General features: G+C 43.8%; 1 pseudogene; it reads left to right on the forward strand.

The window, feature by feature from the left end:
* The first annotated feature begins 1,920 nt into the window (after positions 1 to 1,920).
* On the forward strand, positions 1,921 to 5,069 carry LOC121017686 (developmental pluripotency-associated protein 4-like; annotated as a pseudogene).
* Positions 5,070 to 6,893: the final 1,824 nt, after the last annotated feature.

Raw genomic sequence — 6,893 nt, forward strand, 5'->3', positions numbered from 1 at the left:
CATGGACAATTGGCCACATACTTAGCGTCTTACAGTGGTTTTTCTACTTTGGATCTGTTTAGCTGGAGAAACAATAACCCCTTAGTATGATCTTAGAATGAGCTTTTTACCTCAATATTTGCAATTCCCTGACATTGGGTAGATATTCCTATTTTAATAAGCTTCTCACAGCTGGTGAACCACCATTAGAGTGAAAGAAGGCTCAAGAGGCATGCAGGCTCCATTTAAAGGATGCTGATCTAGCTTGTATGCAATGACAAAAGACCCCGAATAATGAAATATTCAAGACGACCAAAGCAGGAGGCATCACAATCCCAGACTTAAGCCTCTACTACAAAGCTATAATCAAGATGGCATGGTATTGGCACAAAAACAGACAGGTAGACCAATGGAGTAGAATAGAAAACCCAGAACTAGACCTACAAACGTATGGCCAACTAATCTTTGACAAGACCGGCAAGAATATACAATGGAAAAAAAAAAAACAGTCTCTTTAACAAATCGTGCTGGGAGAACTGGGCAGCAACATGCAGAAGAATGAAAATAGACCATTTTCTTACACCACTCACAAAAATAAACTCCAAATGGATAAAGAACCTGAATGTAAGACAGGAAACCATCAAAACCCTAGAGGAGAAAGCAGGAAAAAACCTGACCTCAGGTGCAGCAATTTCTTACTTGACACATCTCCAAAGGCAAGGGAATTAAAAGTAAAAGTGAACTAGTGGGACCTCATGAAGATAAAAAGCTTCTGCACTGGAAACTAGTCAACAAAACTAAAAGCCAACCAATGGAATGGGAAAAGAGATTTGCAAATGACATAGCAAAGAGCTAGTATCCAAAGATCTATGAAGAACTCACCAAACTCCACACCTGAAAAACAAGTAATCCAGTGAAGAAAACTTGAATAGACACTTCTCTAAAGAAGACATCCAGATAGCCAACAGGCACATGAAAAGATGCTCAACATCACTCATCAAGGAAATACAAATCAAAACCACACAGATACCACACCCCACCAGTCAGAGAGAAACAAATCAGGAGACTATAGATGCTGGAGAGGATATGGAGAAATGGAAACCCTCTTGCACTGTTGGTGAGAATGCAAACTAGTGCAGCTACTCTGGTAAACAGCATGGAGGTTCCTCAAAAAATTAAAAGATCTACCCTATGACCCAGCAATAGCACTGCTAGAAATTGACCCAAGGGAGACAGGAGTACTCACGCATAGGGGCACTTGTACCCCAATGTTTATAGCAGCACTTTCACCACTAGCCAAATTAGGGAAAGAGCCTCAATGTCCATCAACTGATGAATGTTACATACACAATGGAATACTACTTGGCAAGAAATATGGCCTTTTGTAGCAACACGGAGGGAACTGGAGAGTGTTATACTAAGTGAAATAAGTCCTACAGAGAAAGACAGATACCACATGTTTTCACTCTTATGTGGATCCTGAGAAACTTAAGACCATGGGGGAGGGGAAGGAAAAAAAGGGAGGGAGCCAAACTATAAGAGACTCTTAAAAACAGAATAAACTGAGGGTTGATGGGGGCTGGGAGAGTGGGGAGGGTGGGTGATGGGCATTGAGGAGGGCACCTGTTGGAATGAGCACTGGGTGTTGTATGGAAGTCAATTTGACAATAAATTTCATATTAAAAAAGATAAAGCATGCTGATCGAAGTCCCCATGCTGGTGTTGCTGTTTACTTGTTGGAACTAGACTGGGATCCGAAGGACACCAACATGCTTCGACTGAAATCGTACAAAAAGTTCATCCTGGTCATTTTCAGGAAGAGGGCTCCTCAACAGAAAAGCCTTTATCCTACAGTGCTCCTGACATTAAGGTCATAAAAGTTGGATGGAAAATGAAAGACGAACTCCTTGTAGCTGGTGGGTAGAACATTCACCCTGCACCATGGCAGAAAACAAAGATGAAGAGGTAGAATCTCTGGTCACTTCTCACAAATTCACTTCTCACAAAATTTTAGGGGGGAAAAATCAGGGAGGTCCCTTGGGTAAGAACTGGTGTGCTTACTGTAAGGAAGAGGGACACTAGACAAAAATAGAAAGGTCCAAGAGGGGGTAAAAAAGAGAAATCAAGTGTCAAGGGGTAAATCAGATGCAGGCTCTGATGAGGAACAAAGGGGCCCAGGTATTCCCACTGATCCGGCTAAGCCAATAATGATTTTCCCTCAGGAGCCCAGGGGAAACGGACAGTAGCCCATGGACGTTTTAGGACACACTGGAGCCACTGATTCAGTTATTAAAGTAGCAAAAAGTTCCACTAGACAACTATCTAACAGGATTTACTGGGGAACAGAAAAGGCTTTCTGTAGCCTATGGAATAGAAGTTCAGAGTACAGAAATAAGTTTCGATAGATGCCCAAGCGTCCCATCCCCTAGAGACTGGCTTTGTAAATTGAATGCTCAAGTCACTTTTCCAGAAAAAGAGCATTTCAGACTGCAAGTACCTCCTAAACCAACCTCCGGACTACAGACGACTACACTGGGACAGGCAGCTTTGGTTGCTGACCCAGTCCCTGGAGACCTATGAACAAGTGAGGAAGGTTGTATGGGCAGATGGAAAACCAGGTAAAGCTAGTAAGAACCCGTTTCCATCATGTTGAGAGATGACAAAATGCCAAGTAAAATACCATATCCTTTGAAGAGGAAGTTGCAAGAGCATACAGCCAGTCTTCCAAGCTTTTAATATGGGCTCAGACCTTGCACGTCTCCCTATGGTATTATTTTGCCCACGTTTTAAAACAAAAAACAAAAATAAAAACACTACTTTCTTCTGAGTACTTATTTTGTCAAAGACCTCGACTTGATTTTCAGTTAGACATAGATCTGTATGTGCCCAATCTATATGTGTTCCTGACTACTATACCCAGGACCTATGGATGGTTCTGTCTCAACTTTGAAAAATGTCCTTCTGTATTCTGATAGGGAAGACCCAATTGTTATTTGCTTTTGAATGGCAGGAACCAGGTCCTAGAACTTCCCACCATTACTGTTGGACAGTTTTACCTCCAGTTTAAGAATTGCCCCTATTTGGGGGAAACTGTTGCCTAGTGACTGGAGGACCCTCCAGTTCTACTTACAAAAGCCTTTTTGACAACACTATCTGCCTGTTAAGTCACCTGCTGACTGTGGATACAAGGTCTACTCCCCACAAGGTGATTTGCACGTACCTGTGCTGCAGCCTAACAAGGGTAAAGCCACCTATTAAGACTTGCTGTGCTCAAAGCACCCACTACCAGATGCCAACTGAGGGCATTCCTAAGCATAACTGGATTCTGCCACATTTCAATTCTGAACTATGGCTATTTTAGCTTTTGTACAAGGCATTACAAGGATTAGAAGCTGAGCCTCTGATTTGAAGAGGAGTGCCAGAGAGCGCTTGATACTCCAAGAGTCTGCTTCCAGTCCCTACACCTTGGGATTGGCCTGATCAAGAAATCTTTCAAATCATAGGTGCATAGAAGACAAGATATTGGAGTGGGAGTATTAATCCACATGCTGAGGATTTTCTCCAACCTGTTGGCTTCCCCCCCCCCCCACCAAAAGACAGGCAGAACCAAGTGTGGCCACCCTGTCTGAGCAGTTGCTGCTACTCATACGGTTTTACAGGGTGCCAAAAAAGTCACCTGGCCAACCAGTAACAGTCTATGCCTATCATTAAGTGCTTGCTCCACTGCAATGGAGGATTTTGGCTTACTACTGGCTGAGTGGGGGGAACTATCAGGGAATCCTAGCCGATAACCCTAGTGTGAAATTAAACCCTGGCACTTTTGCTTGCTGATCCTAATGATCACCTGGAGCAGGATTGTTTACATATTGATTTAGAATATTCTAGCAGGGCCAGAACTTACAGACCAGCCTTTCCAATACTTGGACTCGGAACTCTAAAGATGAAGACAGCTCTACGGGACACGGGCAGCAGAGGCTGGAGATCCTACGGTGACCTAAGAGATAATGCAGGCTGAACAACTGCCCCCCAGAAATTCCTCTCTGAAGGCCATCATCGCCCTAACAAGAGCTCTCCTTTGGTTTGGGGAGAAGGTCAGTCTAATCTAAACACCAACCCTCACTAGGCCTTTCTGATGAGTACATGCTCATCGTGTCATTTGAAAACAGCAGTCACCGGACATCTAACAAGGGCACTGAACACCATATGGAGACCCTGGACTTCTCTTTGGACATGGAGAAGGCAAAAGGCTACAGGGTAACGGAACTCCACGAGGAAGTCAGCAGACCACCATTTGGCTTGCAAATCTCTATCAGGAGAGGCTATAAACAGTAGGCTTCCGGTGAACCAAAGTCACAAAGAACCTCAGTGAATAGGACTGAACAGCAAAAGGCAGCACAAGGCAATGGCAGAGCAAGACTTGGTAAGAAAATCCCAATTCCTCCATTACCTTCTCAACTGCCACCAGCCAATATGCTTCACAGAGACGTCATGTGGGCCTATTGCCAGCAACCAAAGCTGAGCACTGAAGGCCAGAAATTAGATGCAGGTAAGTAACTGAATATGCTTACCCTCATCAGAAGAACTTACCTGTCCCGGCAAAGGAGGCTAAGATTCTTAGGCTGTCATACAAAAGATTAAAGGTGGACAAAGGGGATAGTTCTCTGCAAAGAAGTTGGCGGGGGGCGGGGGAGGGGGAGGAGGAAAAAAAGGCATCTTCTGATAGAACCGATCCTCCTGAAATGACTGTGCCCCCTGAGGGTGGGGGCTGGTTGGGTCTGATACTCTCCTGGAGGGAGTCGATGCCTTGGCCCCAAAGGCTGCGTTTGCCTCTTGGTCCAGAATTGCAGCCAGGGCTGGGAAGATGCAGACAGTGGAATTGCTACAGGAGGCCTGTGATGTCTGCAGACACAAGGGTTGGGTTTGCCTACAATTTCATGCAGGCCAAGCCTGGGTGCCTTAAAAAACAAGGGAGAGCACACACACTCTTCCTTGTACCTGGCTGCAATTTTCCATCCCCATGCCTGGAGGATAATAGGCTATATCCCAAATGGATTTGGGGGAATAGGCATTTGTGAAAAAACCTTCAATGAGAGGACAATACTAGGAGTCCAACTGGTTTGATGATTAGTGGTAGAAAAGGAACTAATCAACTCTGTCGTGCCACTCATATCTGGGGCCCACAAAATACTGCACACCCTCCATGCTTGCTTACAGGACACAGCCTGGTGGGTTGCAGAGGTCACCGTCAGACCCCCAACAGGGCCTGGGGCTTTCTGTGTTGGGCTCCAGAGGCTTAGGTTTTAAGTTGGGAATTTCTGCGATACTAACTGGAATGAATGGAAAAGCTAGTTTAACAGGTTCGTTCATACCACTCATTGTTTAACTTTCTGAAATAGAAAGGACCTTGGCAGTTCTTTTAAAGTGGGAGTCTGAGCTGAGCCTTGTGGAGGGGTGGAGTGGAGAACAGGTATCCTTCCATGCCTATTTCCATTTCTAGGATTCTGACTCCTCTGAAGGTTGCTAACCTTCTCAGGTCCAGGACTTCAACTGTTGAGTACCTTAAGCCAAAAGGTAGTTATTCTCTCCCCACTCCCAGAACCACTCCTGATATATCAAACATTTTGACATTTTTAATAACCCACAAGACCTCTATGGTCTATTGCTGGACCTGAGACCCAGAACACTTAGCCAGTATTGTTTCCATTTACAACTGTTCTTACTGCTTAAAGATATTTAAGGTTACTTCTAAATCAATTGATAGCTTTAGTTTTTAGGTGTGTATATGAAATCTACTTATTACAGGAGACCATAGGCATTACCAGCAAATTATGTTTAGTATTAACTCACGATTAAGCCCAATATGCTTTTCAGTTAAGAGATCCTTGGATGAGGTATGATGGACAAAGGGAAACTATTCACTTAGTATATAGGATTTGAGTTTATTTCCTGAATTTATAGTCTGGGGACTCTCCAAAAAGAGGGGCTTTTCCACTTGTTTTCATGGCAGTTTCTACCCTTGTTTTCTTGTTATGGGTTTATTGGGTTAGGAGTTTGCCCCCTCCAAAACGTACTGGGAGTAGCAGAGTTTGGACATTTGTAACTAACATGGTATGGACCAATTTGGGCTGCAATCCTCACATGTTACAACTAGGAAAAACACACCCTATGGAAACTTTAGCTCTACTGGAGGATGTAGAACAGCCATCTGGGGTGGCAATCACTTATCGCTTAGAGTATTAAAAACCCAGTTAAAGGCAATCTGTTAGCAGGCATTGTGGCCAAACAGGCCACAAAGCCCACCAGGTTTTGGGTTTCTGGATTCCTCCTATAGACATCCCCAGTAGATTACAAGAGATCAGGAATGAACTACAGAATGAAGTTGACCAATACAGATAGAAGTTTTTAACGGAAAATACACATTAGGCCACATTATTGCCTGAAGATTTAGTCTATCCTGTAGAGAAATATTTTGCAGCAAAGATCCCACTCAGTGGGGGGCCTTGAGAGACAGGGTCACTTCAAATATGGTTGAACCCAGTTTTTAAAAACCCCAAAATCAAAGCCAACAAATAAACATCACTAAGTAGGGGATAGGACTTTTGTCAGTCCCAAGACTTAAAAACTTTCCACCAAAATGGGAGTAGAAGTATGTCCAATGGGAGACTGGCAACTGTTATACCCAAATGCCCAAGGCCTCTGGTAATTTGAAGTACTTAGTATTTGTGGACACTTTCTTAGAACGCATGGAAGCTTATCCACTTGCATTGAGAGGGCTTCATGAGTGCTAAAAATATTGAAAAGTCATCCCACCTTTGGGGCTGCCAAGTTCAATCCAAAATGATCAGGGCCCAGTATTTGTTGCTGGGATGTCTCAGCAAGTATTTATGATATTACCTGTTAAGTGGAGGCCTCCA

The sequence above is a fragment of the Herpailurus yagouaroundi genome, unplaced genomic scaffold (genome assembly GCF_014898765.1).
Source record: "Herpailurus yagouaroundi ecotype Mexico unplaced genomic scaffold, PumYag 77, whole genome shotgun sequence".
NCBI lineage: Eukaryota > Metazoa > Chordata > Mammalia > Carnivora > Felidae > Herpailurus > Herpailurus yagouaroundi.